The sequence below is a fragment of the Triturus cristatus genome, chromosome 12 (assembly GCF_964204655.1).
Source record: "Triturus cristatus chromosome 12, aTriCri1.1, whole genome shotgun sequence".
NCBI classification, from domain to species: Eukaryota; Metazoa; Chordata; class Amphibia; order Caudata; family Salamandridae; genus Triturus; species Triturus cristatus.
Window position 1 is genome coordinate 113,963,992 of NC_140595.1, and position 23,358 is coordinate 113,987,349.

At 48.8% G+C, this 23,358-nt stretch overlaps 1 protein-coding gene and 1 pseudogene across 1 annotated transcript in view; both read right to left on the minus strand.

Annotated features, from left to right (window-relative positions):
- The window catches only part of LOC146772796 (uncharacterized), a 93,813-nt gene that overhangs the window by 63,607 nt on the left and 6,848 nt on the right, over positions 1 to 23,358 (minus strand). The gene's annotated exons all lie outside the window — the stretch shown is intronic.
- LOC146772797 (U8 small nucleolar RNA) lies at positions 11,880 to 12,028 on the minus strand (annotated as a pseudogene).

The following is a 23,358-nucleotide window of genomic DNA, read 5'->3' on the forward strand; positions in this document are numbered from 1 at the left end:
CAGTCTGGGTCTTGGGGGGTTCCCAGGCCATGATGGCCTCGATCTTCGCCTGGAGGGGTTGCACCGTTCCCCTACCCACCAAGTGTCCAAGGTACACTACCGACCCCTGCCCGATCTGGCACTTGCTGGCCTTGATCGTCAATCCAGCTTGTCTCAGGGCCTGGAGAACAGCTTGCAGGTGACGCAAGTGATCCTCCCAGCTGTTACTGAAGACGGCTATGTCATCCAGATAAGCAGCAGAGAAACTCTCCATCCCGGTGAGGATCTGGTTTACCAGGCGCTGAAACGTGGCAGGTGCGTTCTTGAGCCCAAAGGGCATCACACAGAACTGGTAGTGGCCATTGGGCGTGGAGAAGGCTGACCTTTCCCTTGCTCCATCAGTCAAAGAGATCTGCCAGTACCCTGAAGTAAGGTCAAAGGTACTTAGATATTGGGCAGCTCCCAGCCGGTCAATCAATTCATCCGCCCTAGGGATCGGATGAGCATCAGTTTTTGTCACTGAATTCAGTCCCCGGTAGTCCACACAGAACCTCAGTTCTGGTTGGGCACCCGGTGGTGCAGCTTTCGGTACTAACACCACCGGACTAGACCAGGGGCTGCTAGAAGGTTCAATCACTCCTAGCTCCAGCATCTTAGTGACTTCGCTATGAATGCTGGCCTTCACCTTGTCTGACATCCGGTAGATCTTGGACTTCACAGGTGGGCTGTCTCCTGTGTCCACGTCATGGACGCACAGGTGAGTCCTACCCGGGACAAGGGAGAACAACGAGGAGTACTGCCCCAGGACCTGGCGACAGTCCTCCTGCTGTTCAGGAGTTAGAGATGGGGAGAGAATCACTCCCTCCACCGACCCATCCTTTTCTTGAGACGCAAACAGATCAGGGAGAGGCTCGCTTTCCACGTCCTCTCCTCCGTCAGTCACCATCATCAAGATGACTTCGGGCCTCTCGTGGTGGGGTTTGAGGCGGTTGGCATGCAGCACCCGCAGGGGCTGACGAGGGGTCTTCAGGTCCACCAAGTAGGTAGCCTTACCCTTCTTCTCCAACACCTCAAAGGGTCCTGACCAGCGATCCTGGAGGGCACTAAGCTCTCCCGGTTCGATCACCCACACCTTCTGGCCAGGCTCCAACTCCACCGGGTGAGCGTTGTGGTCATACCACGCCTTCATCACTGCTTGGCTGGCTTCCAGGTTGTCAGAAGCTTGCTTCCACAACTTAGCCATTTGGCTCCGGAAGGCCAGCATGTAGCTCACCACATCCTGGGGGAGCTTTCTGGGAGTTCTTTCCCATCCGTCTCTCACCAGGTTAAGAGGTCCACGTACAGGGTGCCCATACAGAAGCTCGAAGGGGCTGAAGCCCACTCCCTTCTGTGGCACTTCCCTGTAAGAAAAAAGTAAACAGGGTAGGAGGACGTCCCATTTCCTCCGCAGGCTTTCAGGCAGACTTCTGATCATGCCTTTCAAGGTTTTGTTAAACCTCTCCACCAGACCATTGGTCTGGGGGTGGTAAGGAGTGGTGAACCGGTAGGTCACTCCACACTCCTTCCACATTGCCCGCATATACGCTGACATGAAGTTGGTCCCCCTGTCGGACACAACTTCCTTGGGAAAACCCACTCGGGTAAAGATTCCCATCAGGGCCCTAGCCACAACAGGTGCTGTTATGGTCCTCAGAGGTATTGCCTCTGGGTACCGTGTGGCATGATCCACCAGGACTAGGATAAACCTGTGACCAGCTGATGTTGGTGGATCTAACGGACCCACAATGTCGATGCCCACCCTTTCAAAGGGGGTGCTAACGACAGGAAGTGGTTCCAGGGGAGCTTTCAGCTTCACCCCTGTTTTCCCACTGGCTTGGCAAGACACACATGTCCGGCAGTAGGTATCGGACGACACTTTCATCTGAGGCCAATAAAAGTGTGGGACAAGACGGGCGAAGGTCTTGTCTTGCCCCAGGTGTCCTGCCAAGGGGATCTCGTGAGCCAACTCTAAAAGGAAGGCTCGATAACGTTGAGGAACTACCAAGGCTCGTGACGATCCATGTAGGGGTGCCTTGGGTTCACTGTAGAGGAGGCCATCCTCCCAGTAAACACTGTAGTTCCCTTCAACGTTCCCTGCTGCCTGGGCTTCGGCCTGTCGCCTCAGCCCCTCAAGGGTAGGGCACTCCCTCTGGCCCTGGCAGAATTCCTCCCTGGACGGGCCTCCCTCCACGTGCCACTCGGCCGGGATGGGTAGGTCCTCCAGGTTGGTAACGTCCCCCTCCGCAGACTCCTGGTCCACCACCTCCGGTGGCCTATCCGTCCTACGGGGTGGAGACGCCGAGGCAGGCTCCTCCTGTCCTCGGTTCTTCCCTTGACTGGCAGCTGGCTGGGCCTTTGTTCCAGGCTCCAGCCGGAATGAACTCCCTCTTCGGGTAGTCACGGACCTTGTGCTAACACAGGCCCAGTCAGGTGTACCCAGCATCTCGGTGTGAGTCCGGTATTCCACCTCCTTCCAAGCGTTGTGCTCCATGTCATTGCCCAGCAGACAATCGACTGGCACGGCAGGGCTTACGGCAACTCGAAGTGAACCTGCAACCCCCCCCCATTCAAAGGGAACCTCAGCCACGGGATAGTGGCCGGTTCTGCCGTCAGCCATCGCGGCTGGGTGGAGTACATCGGGAATTACCTGCTCTGGAGACACCAGCTGGCTACGCACCATAGTCATACTGGCTCCTGTGTCTCTCAGAGCCTCCCCTCTTTGGCCGTTGATGGTGATCCACTGCCCATACTTTGCGGTATTTGCGGGCACCTGGATCTTAGGAACCATCTCCCGTTCTCCCAGGGACACTAAAGTGACACCCGCCCACTCCCTTCCCTTAGTTAAGGGCATCTCCTCCCCGAGCACTACACTAGCTACTCCGGGGGCCTTTCCTCCAGTGGGAGGGGGTGAGCGTTTCTGACACTTCGGATCTCCTTTATAGTGTCCAACGCCACCGCACTCGTAGCAATGGACAACCCTTGGCTGCTGACTCTGGCCAGGATTAGGGTTTCTGGGTGGGTTAGCCTTAGAGGTGAATCCTGTTCCCTTCCCTTGGAAGTTATTTTGGGGGCCTTTGGAGAACTCCTTTTTCTTTTCCCCTCCTTCTTTCTTCTGGGGGGCGCCCTGTCCGGCCTTTTGAGTATCCCCTCCAGTCCCCCTTGTGGACACCCGGGTACTAGCCCAAATGTCCGCCTCCTCAGCAAGCTTCCGGGGACTGGTCAGCTTGCTATCCACCAGGTGTTGCCGCAGTTCAGGGAAACATTTCTCGAGCAGGTGTTCCTTCAGTACTAGGTCAAACAACTCCTCGTAGTTCCTCACTTCACTGCCCTGAATCCAACCTTCCATTGCCTTCTTCGCATAGTCCAGGAAGTCCACCCAATTCTGCGTGCCCAGTTTGTGACTACCCCTGAACTTCTGTCTGTACTTTTCCGGAGTAAGTCCAAACTTCCTGATGAGCGCCAGTTTCATGGTGGGGTAGTGGGTTTGCTCATCCTCTTCGAGGGCCAATAAAGCATCCCTACCAGCTGGAGGCATGTATTTATACAGTCCCCCTCCCCAATACTTCGCTGGAACCCCATGGGCCCTCAATGAGACCTCATAGGCTGCTAGCCACTTGGCGATGTCGTCACCTGCCCCATAGCTCGCTACAATGTCCTTTGGCAGGTAAGGTTTGGATTCCCTGGTGGACTCTTGGTTTTGGCTGCCACCATTGGGAACAGGTTGTGCCCCGATTCGCAAAATCTGAAGATCTATTTCTTTCAGGCGCAATTCATGGGCCATCCTCTGCTCCTCCTTTTCCTTCTCCAGCTTTGCTAAGTCCCATGTGAGCTGTCTTTTCTCCCTCCGGTCTGCTAACTCCACTTCAGACAAGCCCCCGCTAGAGGCACGGCTGCCCCCCCTAGAAAGTGTCCTGGGCCCTGCGGACAGGTTCCCCACCTCAGGTTGGTACATCTCAGCCCCCTCGGGGTCAGGCTCTCCATCCCTGTCTTCTTCCTCAGCCTTGCTTTCCCTGCGTGCCTCCCCCCAAGCCCTTAAGCTGGTTTGAAGTGCACCCTTCTTTGCTCCTGGGGGACAGTACACCCCCTCTCGCTGGCAAAACTCCCTGAGTTGGGCCACAGTGTACGTGTCTAGATTTTCAAGAACAAACTCCATCTTGCCCACTCAGGTTAGAGGACAGGTTTTGTGCAGTAACAATGCAGGGGGGTACCTTTAGTAATACCTCCTCCCACCACCAGAGTAAATTTGGAAAAAACAAAAACCCACAATTAGGAAGGCCGCTGTGAGAAAACTCCCGGTGTAGGCCTATGGACTACCCACAGTTATTGTTGAGTATATGTAGGCACAGCTCTATCCCACCACTGAACACCAATTTATGTTGGAAACAGCCCACTCCCACTCCGCAGGGTGGTGGAGGGCCTTCCCGACACAATGGGGTAGCTTGGCTCGAGTGGTCAGGAAACAGGCGCAGTGCTAAGCATACAATATACCCATACAATAACCATGCGTGCATCCGTTCCAAAAACGACTCTACACCGTAAAAATTATGAAAATATTCTTCTTTATCTTTTTCTCTTAGTTGCTGATTGGGAAAATAAATAACAATCACAATATACAAATTCTTAAATAGAGCAGGTCAAATAAATATTTGCCGTTGCTGAAATAAATAGGGGTGATCATAAATAACAGGGCATAAATACAAGTGCAATATATACAGACAATTAAATACTTTGAGGTAATAAATACTGTACCAATAAATACTGTACCAATAAATACTGTACACCAACAAGTCCTGTGGACCTATAAATACAGTGCAGTATTAAATAGATAAGAACTTAATAAATACAGTTTCCCCAATAAATAATTAGAAGTATACAGTAACACTCATGAATCAGATGACACTTCAATACTTAAGGGCTGATTTGGCCCAGGCACAGCTTGTAGGGTGTGGAAGGCTTGGGGGGTCCTACTCCCTGGCTGAGGCAAAGGCTGAGGCCTAAACTGAGGTAGATCAAAGGGGGGAATTCCAATGCCCTGGCTTTCCTCTCCACACAGCCTCTCTAGGTTAGTCCCAGTTCACCCCAGGCACAGTCAGGTGGGTTTCAGCACCTCCCTAGCCCCTTAGAGTAGTCTCTCAGGTCTCCACAGGGCCTTAGGCGCCCTCTACTCCACTTACTGCCCTTTTCTGATGTTCCGACGCCGCTGGAGTCGTGTCGACGCCGTGAGGCGGTTCCGGTCCGGTCTCGGCGGCCTCGGCACAGTGTCAGTTCTTTGTCGACGCCGGTAGGCGGTTCCGGTCCGATGTCGGTGGCCTCGGTTCGATCTCGACCTCCGATTCGATGGCGTCGGGCAGTCTCTTCACGATGTCGACTTCGGGCGGCTCCGGTCCGATGGCGCTCTCGGCTCCGATGACGTCGGCCGGCCTGGCCTCGCTGTCGACTTCCGGCGACTCCGGGGTGCGATCCTCACCCCCGACCTCCGGTGCTCTTCCTCACAGGTTCCGGGCGACTCCGGAGTGCGATCCTCACTCCCGACCTCCGGTGCTCCTCTACCTCGGTCTCCGACGACTCCGGAGGGCGGACTTCACCCTTCCGATGACGCCGCTCACTCGACCTCGGTTCACCTCCTTCTCGACCCTTGGTATTCCTCTCGACCTCCGCCGGCGCCCTCTTACGACCTCAGGCGGCTCCGGGTACGACGTCTGCTACCTCAGTCAGCGCCGCTTCTCCACCTCGGGCTCCAGGTCTTCGGCTACTCGACGCCAGGCTCCAGGGAAACCAGTTCTCAGGTCAGAATCTTGCTGCTTTCTTGGTTCTAAGGCCTGTTCCTGCTGTCCAGGTCCTTAGGATGGTGTTCTTCTGTCTTCTTCCCACACAGGGCTATAGGCTGGGATCCATCAGTAGGGACAAGTATCAAGGGTGGGTTTATGGACCCCACTCCAGGCACAAGTTTCCACCCCTGCTGCTTCACTCCTTCCTCCTTCACTGTTGTGCTCCTCTCCCTTCACCAGTCAGGTGCCAACTGCCAGCTCCAACTGCCAACTGCCTCTCTTATCCTCCCAACATTCTAAACGGTTTCCAACTGTCACAGGGTTCTGGAAGCTCCTGGAATGTTCTGGAAGGTGCTGGTAGGTTCCAGTGGATGCTGGTGATGTCATGGGAGGCCACCATTTTGTGCTTCAGGCCCTCAGACAGAAGTTTCAGGGGTAGCTAAAATGGTTCCCTGAATCTGTGGCAACACGAAAAAGTCTGGTGGTTCCCAAAAAGGAAAAATTCAAACAGGGTTTGAGGCAAAAGTGGGACAAAATAAATAATGATGAGGAGGGACCACCCAAAGGGCTGACAGGTCTAACACTGCCTATATGATGCGGGACAGTGGACATTTCGACAACATGACGGATGTGTGTTTGTACTTGTACATTGTCAGGTCACATTTCCATGCGATGCCATATGTGATTGGTCAGTTTCTGCAAACAAGCGGCACCAGTTGTGTCCTCTGTTCTGTTGTGGACGTGTTGAGGATTGTGCCACATCGTTGTCAATGTTGATGTGCCCTGCATGTGAGTTGTGTGTGCCGCATTTTGGGGGAGTCGCCCCTGCAGCTCTGATTTGGCTGCCCCTTATCCTTTACATGCGGTGTGCCTCTGACTTCTGTGCTTATACAGTGCTGAGATGTTGCATACTTGGGTGCATTGGTCTCTTGGCGGGAGTTGGGGTTCTGGGGCATGGTTTGTCCGCAGATGTGCTATGCTTACTTGTGCATGTGTGCCATTGTGCCCATCTCGCCCCGTGTCCCCAGTACCTGGTCGTTACTCACCCTGTTGCTGTTGTGTCCGGTCATGTTGAGCAGTGTCCGGTCCCCCAACTCCTGCCACCGTCTCACCACTGATGACTGTGGACACCATTTCCTCCATCTCGTCCAGCTCCTCCTGTGGCGCAGGACTCCCACCTCCAGTCTGCATTGCTGCCTTCCGGTTGTTTGCGAGTTTCTGCTTGGTTTTGCGCTTGACATCATTCCAGCGCCTCTTGACCTCTTCCATTGACCTCTGCAGCACTCCGACTGCATTCACCTTGTCCACGACTGTCTGCCATATTCCATTTTTAGTTCCTAGTGACACAGTGGAGGTGACGAACAGTAGTTGATGGTGTTCTATCACCTCCGTTATCAGGATCCTGTTTTCCTGCGGACTGAACAGCTTCTTCCTACTCTTCTTGTCCTTGCCCATCCCTGAACCCAAAGTCCCAGGTTGGTCCTCTGGGGGGCTTGTGGGGTTCTGGTTGTCCTCTGCACTTTCTCCGGCTACCTCCATTGTGCTTCACTGTTGTTTGGCTTTTGTCTGTGTTTTTTTTTTTCTACTTTTATGGTGCATCTTCCCGCATGTTGCGTGGGAATTGCAGGCTGTGGCTGGATTTAGCTGATTTTGGTATCGCGATTGGCCTCATCGCAGCTTTTTTTGCGTTCGTGTTTTGCATTTTTGCGGCTTCGCGTTGGTTTTAACGCGGTCATTTGATGCGTTGTGGTGGGTCTATCGCATGGTGCCGCCGTGTTGAGAATACCACAAAAGTGAGATTGGCCGAAAGCATTGTGGGTTCTCCCTGTCCCCCTTCTTGAATATGGGGTAGATCACGGCGGTAGACCAGGAGGGTGAAAAGACAGTACACACACACCAGAATAAGGCAGACAAGGTGTGAACAGGGTGAAAGCCGGAACCAGAGAAATTGAGGTAGTCTCTTTTTGTTCTTTTATTATTTTATCCCCATCCCCTTTCCCCCTTTGAACTTTCCTGTCGCTAACAGTCAAAGTTGGTTACGGGAGAGGTTCTGGGAGAGGTATTGGGACTGTCTTTGTTCTGCTCCTGCGCAAGCCTTGAGGTAAGCCTTCTAACAGTATGCAAGTCAATGTTTTGTCTCTTTTGTGTATGACGACAGCTTTTATCATTGTTGCCCATTCCCTCCATGTTCATTTCTTTTTTTTAAGTTTGAACTTTTAAAGTAAGCCGTTTTACAAATCAAAATGGAATACTATTTCATTTGCCAGTGCTTGTTATTCATGGCTTCTCAATAAATTGAGAGAACCTTCCAGAAGCAATGGCCACCTCCTGTGTCTTCACAAGACTGGTGACAGGTACATCTGAAAATCATTAGGAACAGTCAAACCACTTCCTGCTTTGGATTTTAAGTCTTGACAAAGGGGACACTTTGGTTTGAATTTGCCTTTATTCTGCTCTGCAGGGAGCAGCCAGGGAAATTATTATTTGCAATAAACAGAAACAATTTTTCAGAACAAATGAGGAGCTTATGCGTTCTGAATTCCGCCTGTTCTTTTGCTGCTTTTCATTCAGATAAGTAAGCCTGGGCTTTCTCTGTGATGCACTTTAATATCTTTTTTTTTTTTTATTAATTGAAAAATGGAGATAGCTGCGGGAGTGCTCCTGTGGTGTGCCTTTGGAGCTGCGCACCCTGCAGATTATAGTCCAACATTTTAGGCAAATCGATGTGACTGATGTTTTCTGAGTTCTTTGTATGAAATTTACATAGATGCAAAACCAAATTGATGACAAACCTTCGATAATGTATTTGCATGTATTATTTCTACAATTTTTATGCATGGCAGTAGCCAAGACCTTTTAATTGTACTACTTTATAAATGTATGATATAGTTGCCTATAGGCAGGGCCACTGGCATTATGTGATTCTGCGGCCGCAGTGATTTCCTGCATAATTATGGATTTGCCGCAGTTGCCACATAATCCACCAACTGCTGAATAATTGCAGATTTTACCCAAATAAGAAATGTTGTTTCTAGCTCAAACGTCTGAAAAGTTACTAAAAACATGCGACACACATTGCAATCAAGTGGCAGGCCCTTCCCAAAAGTAGATTGGTCATCATTCAATTGTTTATAGCTGTACTTGAGTGTTAAAGTGTTGCTAATGAAGTGAAACCTTTGCCCAGATAATGTTAACATGTAGGAAAAAAGAGAAAATAATGCAGTAATTCCGTCACAAAGTGTACTGCATAATGCCACAATATTTGACTTTACTTGCTGCATGAATAAGTTTATCCTGCCGCATAAATTGGTTCTCCCCTGCCACACAATTTTAGTGGCCCTCTGTATTGAGGCTTTCCTCCAGCCCTCTTTCTCAGTTAGCCTTTTATGTCATTCACATTTTAATTTCACCCCCTACAGCATACAACATGGGGCAGTTGCCCAGCCCGCTTCAGTTTTTTGTTAATATCACTGTGAGTGACGTCATCTGTTCTTTCACCATGAGCACATTTGTGTAGTATTGCTCCAGTGATGTAACAGGAGAATCACAGAGTAATTCATGTATGCCCTGAGGACAGGGGCGTCCTTGTAAACCCCTGTTATGCCATGCCTGAATGGTTGATCCTGGTCTACGTGGTGCATTTACAATAAATATGCCCCTTGCTGGAAATGAGGTCAGAGGAGATCCTGGCCGGGGCTAACAAAGTTACCTTTTGGTGTCTGCGTCTTTTTCTGTACTGCGCCCCCCTCAGGGCCGGACTGGCCATAGCGGGCACTGGGCATTTCCCCGGTGGGCCGCTAGGGTGGGAGCTGGTTTTGGCCCCCTGGGGGCGGCTTTTGTTACCGGGGCCGGAAATATCGTCCCCCTGTAACAAAATCGGCCGAAACCAGCAGTAGAAAACTATTCGGCTGTCCCCCCCTCCTCCCTCTTGGGGGCCGACCGAGCTGTTTGCCAGAGCCGGTTTTGGTTCCCAGTCCGGCTATGGCCACCCGGCCTCTCAAAACCGCTGATGACGCTATCCACAGGGTGCCTGAGTCTGCTGGAGTCGCAGATATAACATTGTCGACGAACAGGTAAGCGGTGGTCACCCTGAAGGTTGTGTGGCGGCCACGCGCAGATTGTCGATGTGTGTAGCACTTGTGCCACGACATCGGGCCGTGTTGGCCACAAAAGAGTCCGTGAGTGCGAGGAGCTTCACACGTGGACGTAAGAAAGGCTGATGTTGCAGCACCCTTTGCTGGCTGGCTCTGGAACATAAGCTGGTCCTGTTCCTTTGAGTGGGTGTGTGTAAAAACAAAACAAAAAAAGGGCCACAACACTTGTCAGTCTCCCTGGCTGGAGTATTTCAGTTTGTATGGCTACAGACCTGGTGCAGACCACTCGTGGAGCCGTTTACAGTGGAAGGTGCCCCATCGGCGCAAGCCCTCAGATGGAAGGAGTGGGTGGAAAGGGTTCTACTCTTCTTTGAAGCCATCAAAGTGGACAATGCTCAAAAGAGAGCCATGATTCTGCATTTGGGAGAAAGGGACATTTTTAAAACATCTAAATCCATCAATGAAGCGGCTCCCAATACACATGGTGCCACAAGCACGACAGCAGGCAGAAGAGACCATTGATGCCTTCCATGCCTGCCTTAAGGAACTGGCCAGTACGTGTGGATTTAACATTGAAAATGAGAAAATATGAGGCCAAATCATACAAGGGTGTGCCTCAGCAAAATTTTGTTAGAGGATACTTGAGGAATCGGTAAACTCCTTAGCAGACATTTAACCCTGGGCAGGACCAAGGAACTGTCCCTCGTTAAGGCGGCTCGCATGGAAGCAGCCTAATTGTTTGTTGCTCCGTAAAAGGCTGGGACAACGCCCCACTGTAAACATCCTCCCAGAAGTTAGAAGGGAAGGTAGTGACGTGGATGATGACGACAATGAAGAACATACCGTCCACTGCATTTTCACCATTGGCACCGCTGCTCAAACCTCACGTCGGCTGCCGCAATGCCAGATACAAATTGGAGATCAGGTCACTACTGCCGTAGTCTACACTGTAGCTACGATTAACATCATGACGGCAGTGGCTTATGAGGATCTACAACAGGCCCCACCCCTGAATCCTGCGACGATCAAGGTATTTACATATGGTCAAGACAAACCTCTAATCATGCAAGGGCAGTTCAAGACGACCATCTCCTATTGTTCCGAGTTGGTGACGTCTTAATTCTGTGTTGCCAAAGAGGGCCATGGCATGCTCTTGGGATGCAGGACAGCTGAAGACCTTGGCATTGTCATCTTCACGGTCAGGATCCATCAGGAAGCCATCCCACACATCTTGGCTGCATTTCCCGCAGTCTTTGAAGGTATTGGGTGTCTAAAAGGCAAGGAGACCCATCTGCACATCGATAAATCTGCGCAGCCTATTGTCTTACGTCACAGACGCATTGCATTCCATTCCATCTATGACCCTTGGTGGAAAAAGAATTGGCCAAGCTAGAGGCCACTGGCATCATTGAAATGGTAACGAGGCCCACCTCATGGGTCTCACCGATTGTCGGGGAAGGTGGTAATATGTGTGGACATGCGCATGCCCAATGTGGGGATAAAAAGGGAACAACATCTCACACCAACAATTGATTACCTGATTGGAGAACTGAGTGGAGCTATCTGGTTTTCAAAACTTAATCTGCGATCAGGATATCACCAGTTGGGCTTGGATGAGGAGTCGAGACATAATAACCTTCTCAACCCATGTAGGCCTGAGGCGATACAAGCGGTTAACCTTTGGGATATCTAGCACGGCCGAGGTGTTTCAGGACAACATTTAGGGACTCCTGGCAGACCTGCCCAGTGTTGTTAATGTCAGTGATGACACTTTCATCTATGTGAAGACAATTCTGGAACACAATGTGAGAATGAGGAAAGTACTCATGAGAATCAAGAGGCTGGTCTGACGCGTTACCGCAACAAATGCAAATTCTTACAACAGAAATCGAACTTCTTTGGATACGTATTCTCATCCGCTGGAGTAATCGCAGATCCGGATAAGTCCGAGACAGCAAGGAAGTTCCTGCTCCTGCCACTGTGATGGAGATATGCATATTTTAGGGATGGTAAACTATTGTGGTTGTTTCATTCTGGACCTCACCACTCTGACGCACCCTTTGCACGAGCTTTAAAAGATGTTTGCTCCTATCATCATTTTCTGGTTCTCCCGGAGGAGTAACAGGTAAGGCTCAACCTCACTGAGGATAGTTACACGTTAACAGCTTTAACATCTTAAAGTAAAGGAATCTTAAGAAACATAGTGCGAGCTATTGATATTGAACAGTAATTTCCATTGTTAATCTGCAGTCTAAAAAAGCATGGCAATTTAGTTCTGTTGTTATCAGTCACCATGGAAGAAGTTCTGCAAAACTGCTCATCTCGGGGTTCCCATAAGTCTGTGCGAGTAATATTTACATACAAGTGCATCTGAAGTAGCGGAAGAGGGGTGGGTGGAAGTGGTTTGCAAATAGCAGCTCTTGGTCTAACCGCGGAGCCTTCTTAAAATTCGGAGAGCGACATTCAGCGCGGCAGGCAAAGGTCAGTTTTGGAATTAGTAATTTTAGTAGTGCTTAGCTGGGCAGTGAAAACTGTATCATGCAAACTTCTGAAGTTACAGTTTTGACAAATGTAAGTTTTTTTTCTACGATTGTGTTTCGTTTCACAGTTCCACTTCTACCCGTTTTAATATTATTATAATACAGACAAATCCGAAGAACATAAGTAATAGAAACAAATTAATAATTTGGGCAATGCTGCTTGTCGACAATTACTTTCAATGTAACTTGTTTGAGGTGCAGCGAGACGCAAGGGAGATTTTGACGCGTGATGTCTCTTAAAGCCTACCATCTGTAAAACGCGTGCACAGTGAAATGTTGTGTTTTTAGTGTCAGTGCTTACTCGAATGTTTAAGTATTCTGAACATACATTTTTAAACAAGCACGCTCGCCTTGCGCTGAAAGTAAAAAAAACAAGCATCAAAGAAAGGAATGGGCAGGGGGGTTGTAAGAGAGAGGGGGAGTAACAGCAGCTGTTTTCAAGCACACTTGTGCTTGTGGCACCATCCGCCTTGCAGGAGTGAGCAACAGCCAATTAGCATGCGTGCCGCTGCTCGCTCCCGCAAGGTGGATGCCGCAACAAGCACGAGTATGTGCTTCCAAAAAGAGCAGATCGACGGCTAAAGGTCCTCCTAAGCAACGCATGCGCGCTGCGTAGGTGAGACCTAAATATTGATGCTTCAACTTCAGGATTACAATTGTCAGGTGGAGTACCGTCTAGGATCTCAAATGCAGACTATCTATCTGGGCATCCTCGCGTGGCTACCCCTGAAGAAGATGCTGATGCGGCTGAGACGGAGGAGTATGTGATGGCCTGATTTTGTTCCATCCTACTTTCCATGAAAGTTCTATGTGAAGCTACCCGACAAGATGAATGCCTTCAGAAAGCATTGGAGACTGTAATGAACAACCAGTGGCTGAGACTCAAGAAAGACTGGGTTTTGCTTACCCCGGAAGCGCGATGGATTATAGAGAGCTTGTATCATATTCGTCAAGAACTAAGTGGAGACTCCACGGGGTGCCTTTTGAGAATGCATCACTTTGTCATATCTACTGCCCTCACAGATCGAGTAATTCACCTAGCCCATGCCGGACATCAAAGCATGGTGAAAACCAAAAATGGATTGCAAACCAAGGTGTGGTTCCCTCTGATGGATGAAAAGGTTGAGGAAGTGGTCCGGTTTTGTCCATGGTTCCCGGCTGCTGGAGATGCCAGTCTGCCATCCCCTTTATTAGCCAAAACTGAACTACAATGTCCCTCGATGTGTACAAGTCTTGATTTTGGGAGCCTGCCAGATGGGAGACATAAGTTTGTAATGATTGACTACTGTATCTGAAGGTAGAAGTGGTACCTTCGTTGAGTGCCAGTGAGGTGAGGCCCAAATTGGAGAAGGTGATGGCCACTCATGGTCTGATAAAGGAATAACAAACTGACAATGGCCCCCCCTTTGAGGGACAGGAGATCGCCACCTATCTGTCTTCCCTTGGCATTAAAAGAGTCCAAGGGAGACAGCAGAAGTTAAATGACCATGCCATTCGCCGACGACGAACCAAGATGTCTGACTTAAAGGTGTGCAATTTGGTGCTGGTACAGAATCGATACACAAGCAGTAAATTTCGATTGCCTTTTGAGTGAGAACCATGTACCGTTGTCCATTGGAAGGGCACAAGTGTCACTGTGCGATGGCACCTAGAGTTCATCACCCGGAACATTCCAGCATTTAAGAGGTTCCATCTGTGGAGAGTAGGATCTGCTTCTTACAGTTACCCCCACTTTTTGCTGATGTTTCACTGTTTATCGACTTAGTCTGACTGGGATCCTGCTAACCAGAACCCCAGTCTATCTGCTTTCTCTCTGAATTGATTACCAGTACCTTAGGTACACTCCAGATTGGATTCTGGGGTACCCTTATAAGTCCCTAGTATATGGTATACTATATACCCAGGGCATAGGTATCCCAGAGGCCTCTCAGGGGCTGCAGCATGTATTTTGCCACCCCTGGGAGACCATTCAAAATGACACCACAGGTCTGCTACAGCAGCCTGTGTAAGGTGGTGCATGCACCCCTTACTTAGATATAGGTTCACTATATCTATCCATATCACTGCACATATAAACCTATCAGTCCCCCCTATGGCAGACCTTATCAATTCTGAAGGCAGGGTGCTGGATTTAATGTGAGAGGGTGCCCATGCATGAGCAGAGCCCCTCTGCAGCCTTTGAAACCTCTATTCCGGGGTTGTTTGTGATGCAGCCATACCATATACTCTTAAGTGCATTATAACCTCGCTGTAAATGCTAACTTTAAAATGGCTGCATGGAAACATGTCGTGTTTGGTGTCAAACACCTTGGAATGAGACCTCCACACCAGTAACTGGTGTGGGAGTATGATCCCACCCTTCTAGAGGGAGAAATATGACAGCACCGGTACACCCGGTACCAGCTTTGCAAGCCCTGGCATCACAAAATGGATGCTGCCAGCCACAGACACGAGTTTGCCTTCCTGCTGCTGGCCGAAACTCCGGCAGGGGACGGCTGGACAATAGGTTTCCTGTCACAGGAAGGTGTGACCACCTCCCAGACAGGCTTTAGTGTATTGGGGCTGGGTGTGTGCACTCTGAGAGTGCTTTGAAGTATGTACTGGGGGCACATTTGGTGTCCTTATGCATAGTCCAGCTCAAACCGGTTGCAGGGGCTACCAGCCCCTGCTCCGGCACGAAACTGGACAAAGGACATAGGTGTAGCCACCCCTCTGTCCTGACCCTCCCATAGGTGGGTCCCCAGAGTTTGTCCCACCCCTTCCTTGGATATAAAGTAGGAACCCCTGGCTACAGGACTTTAGATTTACCTGGACGAAACTCTACTACAGAATCCCGGAACTTCACCTATCTACACGACGTTGGATGACTGAAGAATCTCCCCTGGAGTAAAGGAGTTACTCCCCAGCAAGGTAGACACCAAAGACGCATCTTTCTGGTTTGCAACTACGCGGCTCCTGAAGGACTCCGATGATTTTGCAACACAGGAGGTGGGTTTCCAAGCTTCCCCGAGGCCGATCCATGCTCTCAGCAAACCTGAGATTCAAAGCCCTCGTGGGGACTGTGCAACCCGAACCCCTGGACACCGTGCACATTTGCAGCAGCATATGCTTCTTGGCGATCCCTGAGGCTGTGCTTTGGGCTACTTGTAGTCCAGACCCCAAGCAGTAAATCCACCAAAGATTACTGGCCTACACTCCACAAGTGTCCCGTGGGCTGGTATTGAGTGATTCCTCTTGAGGTCCCTTCGCGATCCCTTGGCTGTCGACTTGTGGGTACCTGAGAAGGGTACTTAACTTTCAGTGGGCTTACCTGATTGCTCCAGACGTGCCCTGACTCTCCATCGCTTGGGGAGTCCACAGGACCTTGCTGGTCCACATTGAAGCCTTTTTACTCTCACAGCGTGGAGTGCCGTTGTCAAGGCTTGTTGGTCTCCAATCCGGACACCGACCCCCAGCAGTCGACATCCTTCGTGGGACAGCTTGCCTGCGGACTGTGGTCGTCGTCTACGTCTCCTGGTCCCCGTGGCAGTGGAGTCAAGCTTCACCTCATCGCACCTGAAACACCTGACATCGGTGGGCATTCGTCTATCATGCCCCTGGTCACTGGCAAGTGACCCAGACTCTGCCCCCTCTGCTTTCAGGTTCGTCTCATCTTCGATTCAGGCTTGGATCACACCGGACACTTTTCCTTTCCCTGGCAGCAGCACTTTGCAGCAACTCGCCATTGAAATCAGCGTCGATTACCGACACCATTTGACACCTATGCACCCGGCTTCCCTGGGTTAGGTAACACGAGTACTCCTGTGCTCACATGGGTGCAACTTTCCCATAGGATTGTACGGAGCTCGCAGCTGTGTTCTCACACTGCACTCGTCCCCCGTGGGTCCCCTGTGTCACTACCTTGGGTGGTTCCTTGGGGTCCCAGTGATTCTACATGCTCTAGGCACTGTGTCTAGTCATGTTGTGGTTCTTATAACACTTTCTTAATATATGGTTTGGTATCCCCCTGGGGCCCATTGTATATTGTGCTATTTACTGTCGTTTTAGAACTGTAATATTGTGTACCTTGCTCTCTAATCTCATAAAGAGGTTAGTAGAGAGTGTTTAGTAATAAATACATATATTTTATATATATACCTTGTGTGGTTCTCCTTTCATTTGGTCATTCAGGAGGTTATAATCTGGTAAATCAAGCTGCTTTACATTCCTTTGAGATTTAGCCTGAAGGCTGCGCTCCAAAGCTACCACTAGGATAACTTTCAATAAAGGTTGTCTTTAACCTAATCATCAATAAGGGTTGTTTGGACTGGTGCAAGCTGCCCACTATAACTAGTGGACAGCATATACCAGGCCAAATTCTCACACCATCCTCAACTGAAACCGTCTCCCAGTGAAGGGGAGGTACAGTTGTTGGATGAGGCGTCTTAGGACACTGATGATTGAGACTATTCTAAAGGTGAACTGCAGGAGCAGCTTAGTGATGTCCCCGAGTTTCCTGGCCCACCCCACATCCCTGTAGAGACTTTCACTCCCCGGTCATCCAGTGTGTTGCCAGGCTGCACCTGATAAGGGGTTGAGAAGTAACCTGATGCAGTCTACCAGACTGCGGGATCAACTAATGTAAGACGTTTCCATTATATTTGATATTTTGTGTTGTTTCGCTTGTCAGGCTTGTGACTTGGTTGCTATTCCATGGTGTCTGTTGCTGTGACAATGTTATTGAGAGACTTGCCTAATTATGATTCATGTGGGGCATGATATTGTGGCATTTATAGAATTGTGGCTACTATACCAATGTGTGCTTTTTGAGGCCCAAAACTATTTTTGCTATTATGCAAAAAAAAATATATATATATTGGCCAGCTCGTAGCCGTCCAGCACACAATACAATTTGTTTTAAAGGCATGGCAAAACAAGCACAGGAAAAACTGTAAGGCTAGTAGGACCTATGGTTTTGCTAATGCTTGTTTCCATTTTGAGATAGCATTTACCGCCAGCTAAATGAGGTGGGCTGGAAGTGTATTGCAGCGCTGATTCTGTGGAACATATGTGACACGGTGACAAATCACGAAAAAAAGTTAAACTGCCTCCTGAGCCCCCTGTATGAGAAACTGGTGAGTCCAAATTCGGGAAGAAAACGGGAATTTAGGCCCAAACTTGGAATACTGCTTCCAGAGATCTTACTCCTGCGCCCATTTCACAAATAAAAACACTGGCAACATATACATATGCATTGGTCAATGTGCCCAGAAAGTAGGTAATAAATGCAGGAAACAACATAGAGATACCAATTCCCATGGTTATTCCCTAATCCTCAGGGTAAAATGGGTAATGGAGCACGAATTACCATAGCCCGTGCGAATTACCATAACCCGTGGTATTGGTAATTCTAAATGTGGTATTACCACGTACGGTTTCCTTCAAACACCTGTAAGGCAGTGTTTATAATCTGGTCTTGAAAGTGTGGGTTCTCTCACTCGACAGCAAGTGAATTCTCCAGAGTTCATTATTAAACAAAACCGTTTAGAGATATAGCATAAAATCCTTGTTTGGACAACCACTGAATGACATTTAGTTGGACAGAATCTTATGTAATTTGTAGTTCATGAATGTCGCAGCTAGGATAGTGAAGATGCGTGTGGGGAAGGTTCGCGAGCTGAGGGCCGGATGTAGCTGTGTCGTTGCTGCCACGCGGCTCCGTCCCACTTCCGCCCTTTCAGTCCGCTCCCGCGCGCGCGGCCCTTCTCACAGCCCACACCTCCCCACACGCAGGGCTCCTAATGCCTTAATACAGTTCCCGCCACTTCGTGTTCGGCTAGGCGAGGGATTATAAGCTTTCTATCGATTTTGTACTTAACAGAAGAAAATGTAATCATGGGGAACAAGGCCTTTCTGCCGTCTCCAGTGCAGCGTGGCGGGCGGCTCCACCGCTCAGGTATTGGCGTGGGTAAGGCTTTTCATTAACCTCTGGAGCTCACATTGGGCGTGTATCGCTTTTCATTACCCCTCTGTTTGTGAACCGAAGGCTCACCTGACAGGTCCCTCGTTTTGTCCTCGCGCACGCACCCCCGTTCATAGTGGCACAAAATGGAGGGCAAACTCACCACCAGTGGGGGCCCTGTAGGGGGGTCGCTGGGACCATGTAGGCATGAGGAGGCCTGTGCCACTCTGTGTTATCATCGGCTTTAGGTTGTGAGTAGACTTAACTACACGTACTCATCCTTGAAAGTCGTACTCATCCTTGAAAGTCGCTGGTGGTGACGAAGGAAGGGTGGGGTGGCTCTCCTACTTGTAATGACAGACAAAATTATACGCCAAAGTTGTATAAATTATGCGTCAAACTGCTAAATAATGTTGTATATTGCACAACTGATGGTAAATTATGTGGCACATTCCGTATCAATATGAACTCTATTGTAACATTGTAAAACGTTCTATGGATAGAAAATCAGTCCCAATATTTTAGAAAATTCTGATGTTTCCATATAATTAAACCTCCAGCTATTCAGCAGCCACTATTTTAAATGTTATTCACCAACAATTAATGGATTTGTCTTGCATGGAGGCACCAGAGCACCATTTTAATAACCCAGTTCTTTCTACCTCCGGGAGAAAAATAATTGCATCCAGAAGACCATGAATCTTCATATAAACTCTTAGTCCAGAGGACCTCTTGGCGCAGCACATAAACACGCTATATTTTCTCCTTTTACCAATATGACCTTGCCAAGTCTGGAGCTACTCACATCTGAGGGCGATATCAATGTCTATACAAATGCTATCAAAGATGATACAAAGCGCTGTGCAAGAACAACTAAAGGCACACCTAGAACTAGGGTCAGCTTTAGTGCTGATGGTGCCTGGTACGACAATCTATTTTGGCACCCGCCACGACCTCCTCCTCGGACTCCCCACAACCATCCTGCAAATGTTCCCCATATTTCTCCATAGCCCCTCTCTCACATACATTTCATTTGTTTAAAAGCGCTGGTAAAGGCTGGTTTTATTAATCCACTCAGCTATCCACGTAAAATACAAGTCTCTTCTTTGCAGCAGGTGCATTAACCCTCTGTGCTACTTTATGGCGAGACTGCCACTAGACAAAACTCAGATCACTCTCTCTCTAGCAGGAACATTAATCACAAGAATTATCTTGACATTTTTATTGCTGCCTGAAAGCTGGACATACAAGAAGCTCTGCAACAGGTGCTTTTAAATCGCACTGTTATCACTACACGTAGCGCCAGCCCTGAGGTCAGTGCCTCCACCGCCTCCAGGTCAGCGCCCAGTGCGACTGCACCGGTCGCACCTATCTAAAGCCGTCCTTGCCTAGAACTCTTGAACTATTGCACACCCACAAGGTTCTGATAAGTACTGCATTATATTCAAACCTTTAGAAAGCGCTAACTGTCTGTCAGGCACTGCACCCATGCCTATGTGGTTGGCATGCTGCACCATGTAGGGCATGGGGTTGGGAGGATGTTGTCTTTGTTTTGATTCTATGTGGTAAGTGCTTCCATATTATGAGCGATGACCACTGCGGTGTGGATATCTTGTTATGGGATGCTGAGCTTAGTAGTGGGATGGATGAAGAAGTGTGAGAAACAGGCGTGTAGTTTGTGGCTTTTGGTGAACTGCTGTGATCAGCTCTGCATGTCACTTTAAGGTATTGTTTCTGATCGCAGTCCACTAAGCTGGTTACCGCACAACGTTGTCCATATGAGAGTTTTTTTGGGGTTAATGGCCCTGAGCAGGCATAGATTAAAGGGAGAAGTGGTCAGGAAATCTAGTGGGACAGACTTTGTTACATGAGGCCGAAGTGGCGCTGTTTGATAACGACCTGCAGGGCAGGGATCACATGTAGCCGACAGGCCTCATGTTGTTGCTTTTACTGGTTGCCTTCCATATAATAGATGATCAGTCATGTTAGGGAATTTGAATAGCGCACATTGTGCCACTGGTGTGTCCTTTCATCATTAAATGTTTCCCTTGGAGAAGAGATCACATCTTACACAGTAGACGTCCGTCACATTGTCATGCCATAAAAGCCTGCACTTGTTTCAAGGTAAAGGTGCCCTTGTTTAAATCCATCCAAATGTGGGCCAGGACCTGCTGAGCTCCAGACTGGATGGTAATTTTTGTAGCTCCGCACAGTTCAATCCTTTGGGCTGTTCTCTCATGGTGGGAATAAGGTCTGAAATCGAGAGCCCTCAGCCACTGATGTGGCATCATCCCCTAGGGAGCATCAGTGGCCTTGAAGACAGCCTGAGGCTCCGTCACAGGATGTGAGGCGAGCTGTAGCTGATGCAACATATGGCGGCTTTTGGTGTCTACTGCCATATACTCGACCTGGAGCTCATTTCCAAGCAGGGATTGGACAGTCTGGTTACCATGTATGAATTCCTTAGCGATCTCTATTACCTGAAGGTTTTCATCAGGATGGAGCAGCTGTGGTGAATGGAGCGAGTGACTCAGTGGGAATGCATGGCGAATGATGAGGCCTACTCAGTGACAGTCAGCTTGGTTTTATGGAGGTCTGAGACTACCATTACCTCTACGTCCCTCGTCCTCGACCCAGTCCTTATCTATGAGATTAGTTGCCTAATCCCTGGACAGGAAACAAAACAAGAAATGCTATATAACCCCACCCACTCTGTTACTACAAGAGTGCAGCATTCTCCCAGTACTTCCTGTTTTGTTTCCGGCCTTCGGATGCAGGACAAGGAATGCTGAAGTCCTTGCCCGGGCATTGACTTCCATCATTGTGGGGACTATTAGTTTCTCTGCTGGGTTTAGGAGCTTCTTCCCTACCTACTTGGGACCAATCCTGATGGGGAGTGCTGGAAGGGATCCCCAGGCAGCATGATGATCGGTACACAAGTAAGATCTTAGCAGACAGATTATGTCTATTGAACCGTTGTGCTTCAAATACACAATTTATTAGGCTGTTGTGTCTGAAAGCGCGCTAATTAGTAGTATTGCCTACCGGTCTATCTCGCAGCGATGTCGAGGTTTGCCTCCTTGGGAACTGACTTTCACATACACCTTAATAGACCACTAGTTCCTTGCGCATTTGCCTTATGGGTACGGAAGCAGTGTGGGTGCAGCTCCTTGTACAAGGATCTCGTTATTTATTCCTGATCTGTACAGGAGGGGAGGGTTGTTTTTGGCGGACTGATTCTTCATATTCTATTGTGATTGCTGTTTTCAGATTCCCATAGAAAAACACATACGTAAAAAAAGGCACTTATCTCCTTCTTTGAGATCTTCCTCTAGTAGGTCTGTGCCTCCTTCTCCGCCAAGGAAAAAGGGTAAAGCTTCTCCAGATGAGGACATGATCAGGAGGCTGGTCATGGTGACTGGTTGTTCTGAAGAAATGCAAGAAGGAGGTTGGTGATCATGGATCAGGAAAGCATTTACTCTGACCTGTCTGACTTTGAATTATCAGGTGGTTCTTCCCCTCTTCCACCAAAGCACAAAGGGATATATATTTCTTAGGAAATGCTACTAGATTTGCTATCCTAAATTAAGAACATGGGGTTTCCCAATGAGGAGGTAGCTGGATCCTCAAAAGATAAAATTCAGTGTCATTTTAGAAGGCCTGTTAATATGGAGATGCCTATCCAGACCATTAGTATGTTCTGGAAGTGGCTCTAAATGAGTTATAAGACCCGACAAAAGATGTAATGTTCCTCGCTTCATGTCCAGACTCTATCCATTAGAGAGGATGGAGGAAACATTGGCGGACTGTGTACATATGGATTCATTGTTGGCTAGCCTTGTCGGTAGATCCTCTATGGCCAAAGACAGCATTTTGAAGGACCCAGCAGACAAGAAGGTAGATGCATCTCTAAAGGAAGAGAAGCGAAAAGGGACATACTCAATTGTGCTTCTTCTTTCCAAGGTTCAGTGGACTTTTTGAATTGTCATAGACTTGAAGGCCTTGAACACATTTGTGGAAAATATACCCTTCAAGATGGAAACACTTCAGAAGATCATACCTCTAATAGAACCGAAGAACCAAATGCCTTTCTGGCCATTCTTTACTTAATGGATTCATACCTTCATATTCCAATGTACATGCCCCATCAGCAGTTCCGGCGTTTTTTGTTTGGGGCAAACATTAGCAATACAGAGTTCTCCCATTTGGGCTCTGGTCTTCCCCGAGGGTATTCATAAAGGTGGTGGCTCCGCTGGTGGCCACCTTCATCTCAAGGGTGTGTTACTATTTCCATACCTCAACAACTGGCTCCATCAATACAGATTTTGGAGCAGCATCTCTCCTTGGACATTGCTACTCTAAGTCACCATGGGTTTCTGTTAAATCTCCTGAAGTGCCAACTTCTTCCTTCCTGTGATCTTCAGTTCACTGGAGCACGATTCAGTACTCGATTAAGCAAGGTATTTCTCCCCATGGAGAGGATGTTTCGCCTCTAGAGTTGAACCCTGTTCAAATGAATGGAGGTACTGGGCTATATGCATCAGTATTCACAGTACCATGGGCAAGACTACATCTGAGACCACTGCTGTTCATCTGCCAACCATGGAGCCCTGTCAGTAAGGATAATGAATTTTGTGATTCCAGTCTCCCCAGACATCAAGCACGCTCCGCAGTGGTGGATGAACTGAACAACGTCTGCGAGGGAGTGGTGATGCGTCCAGACCCTCCGATTGTTTTGACAACGGATGCAAGTTCTTTGGGCTGGGGAGCTTTACTTGGAGACTTGACAGCCAAAGCAAAATAGTCACTGGATAAAAATGTTTATTCGGTCAATTTTGGCCATAAAACATCACACATAAACATCACATAAAATACATAATCCATTACATTGTAGTGTGATGCAATCATATCCTCTATAAATACAAGATAATAAAAATACAAGTAAACTCTATTAAAACTATTGAGAAACTGTGCCCAGCTGCATTAGCTATCCTTCA